Here is an 11,440-nt window from a genome sequence, read left to right as displayed (position 1 = left end):
GATGATAAAGAAAGACGAATATAAGTGTTAATAAAAATGTGAAGATAGTTGTGCAACATGGGCCAAGGGAAGAGGAGGATTTGCCGTTTGTAAAGGGGAAGTGGGATAAACTGTAAAAGCTGAAAGTTTGCTGTGAAAATTGGGCAGAAATGATGTGCCACAAGTTTTGTATTTCTGCACAAAGTGTCTTTCCTCTGTGTTTTTGTCTTGTAGTGAAGGCTCCGTTGGTTTCTTAGTAGACAATGAGTCTGAACTCCTCTACTTTTTGCTTAACTTTCTCCAAAAGCTATTCCAATTCTACTGTTTGGCTGTTTTTTCTCTTCCTTTTTGTTTCTTCCCTCATGTTTTTTTCCCCAGTAAACAATGATTTTGAACTCCACCCAATATGTTGTCAAAAGATAAGACGGAAGATGTTACTACCTCCTTTTCAAATTAGATAAGCTATTTTTTTTTCGTCTCTTCTAAAATAAATAACACATTTTTATATTTGAAATATTTAACTTTAAACTACTTCATTTTTACTCATTTTACCCTTAATGTGAAGCTTTTATAACCACACAAATATTATGATCCCACAAAGCTTTTACTACTTAAGCTTTTAAGATCAAAAGTTTCAAACTTTTTTTTTTAAATTCCGTATCGAGTCAAACTATCTCACGTAAATTGAGGCGGAGAGAATATCTGTGCTTAATTTTTGGCTAAGGACTCAAGGCTCTAAAAGGAAAAAGATGGCTGTTTGTGTATATTTTTGGTGTAAAGGTGACTCCCTTCTCGTGGTTCTCTGTCAGAAAAGCAAAATTCTGTATGAAGAACAATTAATTGCAGACACGTCAGCTTTTGCAAAAGTGATGTGGGTCCACAAGTTAGACGCCATTAGTCTTTTTTCTACGTGATTTGCTTTGAGCTGAAACGACAAATTAATTAAGGTGTCTAATGTCTTATGGACGTCGTGAATATGTTGCTTGTGACCACAATCTGTGTAATAACAAGCAGTGCATGATAATTGTATATTTTGCCATCAATTTGTGTGATTAAAAGTTTCCTTTTCAAAATGTTTTCATATGAACGAATTGAAGAATCTTTGTACTCAAACTATCTTATCATCTCATCATAGGTCGATTGAATGAGTGATAATAGGCTAGATTCATGTACTTTGGCGATTGTTTATGCCCCAGCTTGACTATGTTTCACTGTTGTAGGATAGTTAAATGATAATAAATTGGCTCTAATTGGGAATTTCATATTTTGCAGGAGCGAGTTGCGCGTACGAGGACTTAGGACTNATGAACATTTGCGGCAGATTTTGAGAATAAGACAACTTAGACGGGTCAGTCGTCCAGTCCAAGATGCATGTCATGATTCATTGAAGTCGGCGCATACCTCCAGATAAGTCTCCCTATTCCTTTTCCCGAAAGGGATACCTTTTGTTTAAGCACAGTTCTTTTTCGCTTCCAATTATTATTCTGTTTTTACCCATAATTTTTCTTTGAGTCCTTCCGATCTAATTCTGCATCAAAATCGAAGCAAAGAAAGGGCTGCAAAATTGGCTACAGTTTCCCCGTAATATTGAGCACAATTTGGGGCATATATGGCATTGACGAAGGCACAAATTCATCTGTTATCTCATTTGATAAGGCGAACAAAGTGTCTCAAAGAAACTGAAAAGGTCCCCTAAGCAAGACCTGCTTCATGACAAAAGTTGATAAGCACTACGGACACAAATTGATACTGGGTGCAAGACAACTGAGCTTGATTTTAAAGAAAAATAGCCTTGCCTTAGAGACAAGAGTAGCGGTACCATGGACATCTGGGTATGAAACAGTTGGGGGCAACATTGGAAAGCCAAGGTCTCCAGAAAATGATACAAAGCAGCCGAGCATCTTGGTACCACGTTGAAAGAATCGGTTCTTCGACAGCAGTGGCTGTGAATCAAACTACTCAAGGCATCAAGGCCACAAAACCAACCACCACTTTGAAACCTCACTAATTTTTCTTTGATTGAAGCAGGAACAAAGCAATGCAGAATGGCGATTCTAATAGAACGAATGTCACCAAACGTAAGCTCCTTAAAATCTCCATTTTCTTTTATTTTCAGCATGCATCACTATTGTTCACACCTCCCATTTTCGTAGCTTAACTCAGGTAGAGCCAATTCACCTAGGGGGATCCAGCTCATAGTTTCGGGTAGAAGTACTCTTCGCTCAGGGTGTTTTACGTGGCTTAACTCAGGTAGATTCCTTTCGCCTAGGGGGATCCAGCTCATATTTCCGGGTAGAAGTACTATTTGCTCAGGGTGTTTTACACAGCTTAACTCAGCTAGAATCCTTTCGCCTAGGGGGATCCACCTCATATTTTCGGGTAGAAGTACTCTTTGCTCAAGGTGTTTTACGCAGCTACTCAGGTAGAATCCTTTTGCCTAGGGGGATCCAGCTCATAGTTCTAGGTAGAAGTACTCTTCGCTCAGGGTGTTTTACACAGCTTAACTCAGGTAGAATCCTTTCGCCTAGGGGGATCCAGCTCATATTCCGGGTAGAAGTACTCTTTGCTCAGGTTGTGTTACGTAGCTTAACTCAGGTAGAATCGTTTCTCCTAGAGTGATCTAACTCATAGTTCCGGGTAGAAGTACTCTTCACTCAGGTTGTTTTACACAGCTTAACAGAGGTAGAACTGTTTCGCCTAGGGGGATCCAACTCATATTCCGAGTAGAAGTACTCTTTGCTCAGGTTGTTTTACGTAGCTTAACTTAGGTAGAACCGTTTCGCCAAGGGGAATCCAGCTTATAGTTCCGGGTAGAAGTACTCTTCGCTTAGGGTGTTTCACGGAGCTTAACTCAGGTAGAACCATTTCGCCTAGGGGATCCAGCTCATAGTTTCGGGTAGAATTACTCTTCGCTCAGGAAGTTTTACGCAGCTTACTCAGGTAGAACCGTTTCGCCTAGCGGGATCAAGCTCATAGTTCTGGGTAGAAGTACTCTTCGCTCAGGAAGTTTTACGTAGCTTACCCATGTAGGACCTCTTCGCCTAGGGGGATCCAGCTCATAGTTCCGGTAGAAGTACTCTTCGCTCAGGAAGTTTTATGTAGCTTAACCCAGGTAGAACCTCTTCGCCTAGGGGGATCCAGCTCATAGTTCCGGGTAGAAGTACTCTTCGCTTAGGTTTTTTTTACCTAGTTCAACTGGGGTAGAACCTTTTCACCTAGAGGGATTCAGCACTTTATCAATAATACATGACACCAATCCCTGGTTTCATTTCCTTCCAGTAATATAGGGTGCCAACCCCTAGTTACATTCCTTGTCAGTAATACAGGGTGCCAACCCCTGGTTGCATTCCTCCTTAATGATATAGGGCGCCAACCCCTAGTTACATTATCTCTCTTTAATACAGAGTACCCTCCGGTTGGATATTCTCATATAGCTAGTTTATACTACTGTCTTTGTCTTCCTTTCATAGATTAGATAGTTTATAGCTTTCTCTAATAACTCACAAAATTTTTCTAAGGCCAGATTGGGGCAGAAAATTTTTGTTCGTTTTGTTCGTCTTTGATGGCTTTGTAGGCTCCCGCCGTAGAGCACAAGTGGTGATTGAAGCTCGCAATTTCAATTTCTCATAAAAAAAAGAGAAGTCTTTCAATCACAAGATAGTTGGAGTTAGCTTTGATAATGTGTCAGCAACCCAGCTTCTCAAGTTTCACTTTCTCAAATTCTGATCCAGAAAGCGAGCAACTGAGATGAATCATAATCTTCTTTTCAAAAGGCATCAAGATCCAATCTGAGGCCCACACAAGTAAGCAGGTTGAGAATCGAGATTTGACTCCAGAAGACACATATATAGGAATTTTGTAACTCTTAGCTTGTACACATATGTAGTTACTTTCTCTTTCACTTTTGATGTAACCACTAAGTGACAGTAACAACAACAACAGCAGCAGCAGCAACAGTCTTAACTCCAGTGTTCGGTAGTCTCAGCTACCAAATTTTTTTGAACTACACGCGACCTGATTCCCTTATAACCAGTGTGATATGTAGGCTGTCCAAAACAAGAACTCGGTTGCGCTCTTTCACTTTTTAATCTTATTTTTTCCCTTTTGAATAATGATATGGTCAAAAAATCAGTCACATAGCTCACCTGTTCTTTGCCTGAAAACTTTTCATGTTTTCAAACAAAGAGGGGCATGCTGTGAGCACCTAATTTTTGACTATATTTGGATTTTCATCACTTTTTTTATTTCATATTTTCTAGGTTTAATCTTTATATTTTCACTTTTATGTTATTTTTATTAGTAGGATTTATTAGAGAATACGTAATATTTTTAACACATTCTACTAGATAGTGTCGGAAGAATTTATCTTAAGCACAGACCAAATCTAATAACATTACTTCCTATCCTCCCTATACTATTTCCTTGTACCGTCACTCACTCACTACACTATTTCCTTATCCCATGACTCACTCACTATACTATTTTCTTGTTCCATCACCCCACTCCCTACACTATTCCCTTGTCCCATCATCCATTCCCTACACTCTTCCTCTCATCTTTTCTTATTATATGTACACACACATGAGGAAGAAGGAGGGGGATATTAGAAAAGCTAAGGAAAACCTTCTTCCCCATCTACACACTCTAACACACTTAGCCATCACCTTCTACACCTTAAAAAAGCACAAAAATTTTAGAAAAGATCAGCTGAACATACTGAACAGTGAGCTGAAAATTCTGAACTTTGTGAGTGTTTCTTAGAGTTTAAAACTTGTAAGAAAATGGAGGAATCCTATGTGATTGCTTGGGGAAGTAGCTACTGATTTCAAATACTTACTTGCTGGACTTTTCTGGGCTGTTTCTCGGGTCATAAGTTGTTGATTTTGCTGCTGTTGCGTTGCTGAAATTCAGTCCCTCCCTTGCTAATATTTTTTCTCTGTTGATCAGGTAATTTCCTCAACTGTTGTACTACTTTTGGGTCAAGAATGAATGAAAAGGAAGTGTTTTGAAGCCCTTTAGAGTATTCTATACCTTGAAAGTATTATGTTTGTGTATAATCTGGTTCCCTTTTAAGTATCAAGCATGTACGAGAGTTTTAGCTAAACTTTTTTTTTGTGTTAGTCAATGACTTGTTTAGATGATGTTCTAATTGCTGATTTTCTGTGTTAGACATTCCTTTCTACCTTCAATAGTGTAGATCTTGAATGGAGTTTATGGAAAGTCCTTTTCATATAACGCTTCTGTTGTTTAAAATGTTGTAGTTAAAGTTCATGTTGGTTTCCTAATGAAAATGCTCTTAGTGACCAAATCTTGAAGCATGTTAGTGTCATTATAATCCCATCTTTCTCTTTTCTTAGTTATGAGTTCATATAACTGTTCTTAGAGGTTTTGCACAATTATTACATGTGTTGATGGTTTGTCCTTGTTTACTGATGGTTTCAAACTTAGTTCGAACTGAATGTCATATGGGTATACGGGTTAAAAGAAAAACTCTAGATGTTCTAAATAGAAATAGACTTGAATTAAATAGAAATTGAGTTTTGTTCTCTATTTATAGGGGATATGTAATAGGAAATTAATTTTTTTTTAATAGTTAGATTGCCAAATTGGTTTAAAAATAATTACTAAATGACCCAATGTCGGTGTAAATTTAGGCAATTTTGCTAGGCCCATTCTATTGTGAACCAAGTCCATAAGCATATAAGGTGGCCTAATGCCTTGAAAAGCTAATAAGCAAAAATGACCCATGCCTTCAAATGTCGATTCCTTTACTAACTCCAATAACAATAGATTTTCTTAATAGTTAAAATAATTTAATAATTTAATCACTTATAATTTTCTCATTTTAATAATATAAAATGCTAGGCAATTGGTAGGCGCGCTTTAACTCACGGAATCGCTTGCGTAGCGTGATGCTTAACATTCAATAAATTAATTCAATAATCTCATACCATACCCATTAGTTTAATGAATTTCTAATCTAATTAATTCTTTTGCTAAAATTGCAGATTCGCTTGCCTAGCGCGATACTTAATATTTAAGTACTTTCTGTAAGTGTAGTAACTTTTTTTTCTTTCAAAAGTAATAATGTACTAATAATCTTTGTCATAACTGCGGATTCGCTTGCGTAACGCTGTTATGATAAAATTTATAAATTTTGTCTCGATCACGCATTTGCTTGCGTAGTGTGGTTATGACATCTTATTATTCAAAATTTTCTTTAATTTTACTAATAATTAAGAAATAAAAGCGGATTGGTAAAACATGAAAATCAAATAAAGCACAGTTGATCCAAAAATTAAGTCAAGTCAACTTTTAAGTCAATAAAGCGACCGTGCTAGAACCACGGGACCCGGGGAATGCCTTGCACCTTCTTCCCGATCAACAGAATTCCTTACCCGAACTTTGTTCCATAGCTGGAATTGAAGCCACTGCCAGCCCATCTCAGGTATGAGTTCCCAGGACCTAACTCCACATTACCTATTATTATCTCCTCTAGTTCGTTAGATGATCAGGCACAACAACTTTTGCAGGTACTCAAGGAGTGCAAGACTGCCATTGGGTGGACCTAGCAGACATTAAGGGGATCAGCCCGACATATTATATGCATAAAATTCTGCTGGAAGAGGGATACAAACCTTCCAGGGAGCACCAAAGAAGGCTGAACTGCAACATGAAGGAAGTGGTAAAAAAAGAAGTGATTAAGTGGTTGGATGCGGGAATCATTTTCCCAATCTCTAACAGTAACTGGGTTAGCCCGGTGCAATGTGTTCCTAAGAAGGATGGCATGACGGTGGTAAAAAATGATAACAATGAGCTGATCTCTACAAGAACCGTCACAGGCCGGAGAATTCGCATGGACTACAGAAAACTAAATCTGGCCACCCGGAAAGACCACTTCCCACTTCCCTTCATTGATCAGATGCTTGACAGATTGGCAGGGAGGTCTCACTTCTGTTTTCTGGATGGGTACTAGGGTACAATCAAATCTCCATTGCATCAGAGGACAGAGAGAAGACCTCCTTCACATGCCCCTATGGCGTTTATGCTTTTCGGAGGATGCCCTTTGGCCTATGCAATGCACCCGCCACATTCCAAAGGTGCATGATGGCCATATTCACTGACATGGTCGAAGACATAATGGAGGTGTACATGGATGATTTCTCAGTGGTGGGAAACTCATTCGATGAGTGCCTTATAAATCTGACCCGAGTGTTGAAAAGATGTATTGAGACTAACCTGGTACTTAATTGGGAGAAGTTCCATTTCATGGTACAAGAGGGCATAGTCTTGGGACATCGGGTATCAAGTAAGGGAATCGAGTGGATCGTGCTAAAGTTGACGTGATAGCAAATCTTCCACCCCCCACTTCAGTCAAGGCAATCAGGAGCTTCCTCGGGCATGCCGGGTTTTACCAGAGATTCATAAGAGACTTCTCAAAAATTGCCAACCCTCTCTGTAAGTTGTTAGAAAAAGATAACCCTTTCTTGTTTTCTGATGATTGCACGGTAGCATTCGAGGAGTTAAAAAAGAGGCTAGTCACATCACCCATCAAATTCGCCCACGACTGGGAGCAACCATTCGAACTCATGTGTGACGCCAGCAACTATGCAGTGGGGGTAGTGCTGGGACAGCGGAAAGACAAGCTAATGCACCCAATCTACTATTCCAGTAGAACACTAAGTGGAGCCCAGCTGAACTACACTATAACTGAAAAAGAGATGCTGGCTGTGGTGTTTGCATTCGACAAGTTCAGATCATACCTGATTGGCTCTAAGGTAATTGTATATACTGATCATGCAGCTCTCAGGTACTTGATTGAGAAGAAGGAGTCCAAACCGCGCCTGATTCGTTGGGTGTTGTTACTGCCGTAAGGGCACAGATAACTAAGTCGCTGATCATCTATCATGACTTGAAGGAGCGGAAAACTCAGTTGAGGTTGAGGATATTCTGGAAACCTTTCCAGACGAGCAGCTACTTGCTACAAGCCTTGACGAAGTACCATGGTATGCAGACTTTGCAAATTACCTGGCAAGCGGTATAGTTCCCTATGACCTTTCCTCTGTATAAAAGAAAAAGTTTTATTGTGACTGCCGCATGTATTACTGGGATGAACCTTATCTGTTTAGAATATGTGTTGACAATATGATCCGGAGGTGAGTCCCTGAGATAGAACAATCTTCTGTTTTGCAGGCATGTCACACATCGGCATATGGCAGGCATTTTGGAGGAGTTAGGACAACAGCGAAAGTGCTAGAAGCCGGGTTCTACTGGCCAACATTGTTTAAGGATACACATCAATGGGTGAAGGGCTATACTAAATGTCAGCGAACCGGGAACATTTCCTATCGCCATGAGATGCCCATGAACCCAATTCAAGAGGTTGAAGTGTTCGATGTCTGGGGGATAGACTTCACGGGCCCCTTCGTCAGCTCCTTTGGCAATAAGTACATACTTGTTGCTATAGATTACGTGTCTAAATGGGTGGAAACTGCTGCACTTCCCACCAATGATGCGAGAGTGGTGGTGGGATTTTTGAAGAAGAATATATTCACCCATTTTGGGACCCCGAGAGCTATTATCAGTGACGGAGGCACTCACTTTTGCAATCGAGCCTTCGAGAAGTTGCTAGCAAAGTACAATGTGTGACACAAGGTGGCAACACCATATCATCCTCAGACCAGTGGACATGTCAAAGTGTCTAATAGAGAGATAAAGAATGTACTAACCAAGACTGGGAACGCCACACGAGCTGATTGGGCGAAAAAGCTAGATGATGCACTCTGGGCCTACAGAACTGCTTTTAAAACACCAACTGGTATGTCACCATATAAGTTGGTGTTCGGGAATGCCTGTCACTTGCCGGTGGAACTTGAACATAGAGTTTGGTGGGCAATGAAACAGCTGAATCTAGACATTGAGGCTGCGGGCACAACGAGAGTCACAGAATTGCATGAGCTCGACTAGTTCCGATATCTTGCTTTCGAGAGCACGAGACTGTATAAGGAGAGAATGAAGAGGTTGCACGACAAGAACATTGTTGAGAGAAATTTCAATCCTGGAGACAGGGTATTGCTTTATAACTCGAGATTAAGGCTATTTCCGGGTAAACTCAAGTCACGATGGTCTCGACCATTTTGAGTGGTCGAAGTATTCCCTTCAGGGGCCGTGGAGATTGCCTCAGAGAAATACTCTCATACATTTAGAGTCAATGGGTAGAGTTGAAACTATATTTGGGCATGAATGAACCAAAGGAAGTGTCAGAGATCCACCTGACTGAACATCAGAGGTCGAGCGAGCCTTAAATGCGCTTATCTGCGTCGTGCCACGATGTTAAATCAGGCGCTGGTTGGGAGGCAACCCAATGATAGTAGTAGTTGTTAATTTTAAGTTTGGGAAGTACTAACCAATGCAGGTGAGTTTGGGCAGGTGATAAGTCCATCGGACGTGGAAAGAACAGGTGAAAAAAATTCGTGCCCAGGAGCGCGCCCGCACTACCCACCAAGCATATGGGCAAACATTCTGCCTCAGCTCTCAAACACTAGCGTGACCGCGCTATGACCGCGCTTGTGGCCGCGCTAGAAGCGTTACAGCACTAGTGTCCGCGCATATGGACAAGTACAATGTCTGGACTAGCACGGTCGCGCTCGTACCGCGCTACAACCGCGTTAGTCCCGCCCACCTGACACGTTTTGTTTTAACTTAAGAATAGTTTTTTTATTTTATTGTATTTTTTTTCCTTTATTCTATTTCCCCTCTTCCCTAACTAATTAATCCCCTCTCTTCACTCCACAACAAAATTTCCCAAACGCAGAAACAAATTCCCCCAACCCTAACCTCCTTCTTCTTCTTCAAAATTCCATCTTCTTCAACTTCCCTCTTCTGAAAATTCCCAACCCCACTTCCCCAAGTTTCAAGACACGCTCTCCCTTATTTCTGTTCCAATTTTTGCCTCTTCTTCTCCCTCTGAATCAAACGGTAGAGTGTCACCTTGACGTGGTGGAAGTTATCAGTTCATGTTCTTCACTTCTCCCCACATTCTCTCACTACAGGTATGATTTCTTTGTGCCATTTTTTTTCAAGATTTTTGTTTTTATTTGTTTTATTTATGTAGTAGCTTTTTGTTTTCTTTTCTGAGTAGAAGTTTGTAGTGTTTGTGTAATGTTTGTGGGTGGTAATGTTGGCGGAATTGTATCTTAACATAGTGGGTGTTTTTGGGAAAAATTGTGGTGTTATTAGGGTTGTAACATGTTTGAAATGGGGTGTGAGTATATAATGCCCACAAGGTGTTTGTTTCAATACCTCAGTGAATATAATTGAGTAATTGTGACCAATTGTGCGCGTGAAGTCTGAGTAACCGCATTGAGTCACAATTATTTTTGGGCTGTGCTAATGTTATTCCCTTTCCCAGGTACTATGGCTCCATTTAGGAAACGCCGCACCACAGGTGCCTCTTCCAGCAGTCAAGCCGGATCGTCCAGGGTGAGCGGGTCAGCTCCTGCTCGTCCCGTTAATAGTAGCAGGTTCGTATCGACCAAGGCTCAGGACCGCTTTGCGGATAAGGCCCCTAAGAAACCGATACCAGAAAGGGTCATAGATATAGGGTCGGTCTAGCTAGGCTGCCCTCACTTGTATACTGAGTTGGTAAGGAGGGGGTTACAAAATGTTCATTGACGAGCCGGACGAGGGCAGTGTGATGGTTGTCCGCGAGTTTTACGCTAATGTAAAAGAACAGGTGAATGGCGTAGTAACTGTGCGCAGAAAGGCGGTGGATGCCTCTGTTGAGGCTATATGGAGGATGTACCAGCTGCCCCCTCCTGTGGATCCGTATGAAGACGGATATGGAATGTATGGCAGATCACACACGCAGAGGGAGATGTTCTTTCCAACAATCTGTGTACCCGCCAAGGAAATTATATGGATGAAGTATGGTCAGAAGTTTCACTCCGCGACGCTAGCCTTTGAAGGGAAGTGCTAGTTATATGTTATCAACAACCGCCTGATCCCGTCTTCCAACACCACGGAGATGAATGGTCCTCGAGCGGCTCTGATTTGGTGCTTTATGACTGGCCACATCTTTGACGTGGCCAAAGTGATTCATGAGGAGATGTTCATTCGTTGTCCGGTGAAAAGGTATGGGTTCTTTTTTCCTTCCTTAGTTACTCGACTTTACCGGGCAGCTCGGGTGCCGAAAATCTGGCTGTGGATGGGGGAGTGCCAAAAGACCACAAGTTCCGAGCAGACAAGGTCACTACTGGTAAGGAGCCGGTGGCAGCAGGTGGTGATGATAGTGGTGAATGTGATGACTCTAAGGATGAGGAGGCTGAGCAGCCGGATGTGAGGGCCGAGCCATAGGCCCATGAGCAAATTGCAGCAGCTGCAGCGCCATTTGGGACTGTAGCACCATCTAGAGCTGCCTGGGTTACCCGGTTCACAGCTTTGGAGCAGGAGGTGGATGGAT

This window comes from Nicotiana attenuata, chromosome 1 (genome assembly GCF_001879085.1).
Source record: "Nicotiana attenuata strain UT chromosome 1, NIATTr2, whole genome shotgun sequence".
Lineage (NCBI taxonomy): Eukaryota > Viridiplantae > Streptophyta > Magnoliopsida > Solanales > Solanaceae > Nicotiana > Nicotiana attenuata.
This window is presented reverse-complemented; position numbering follows the sequence as displayed.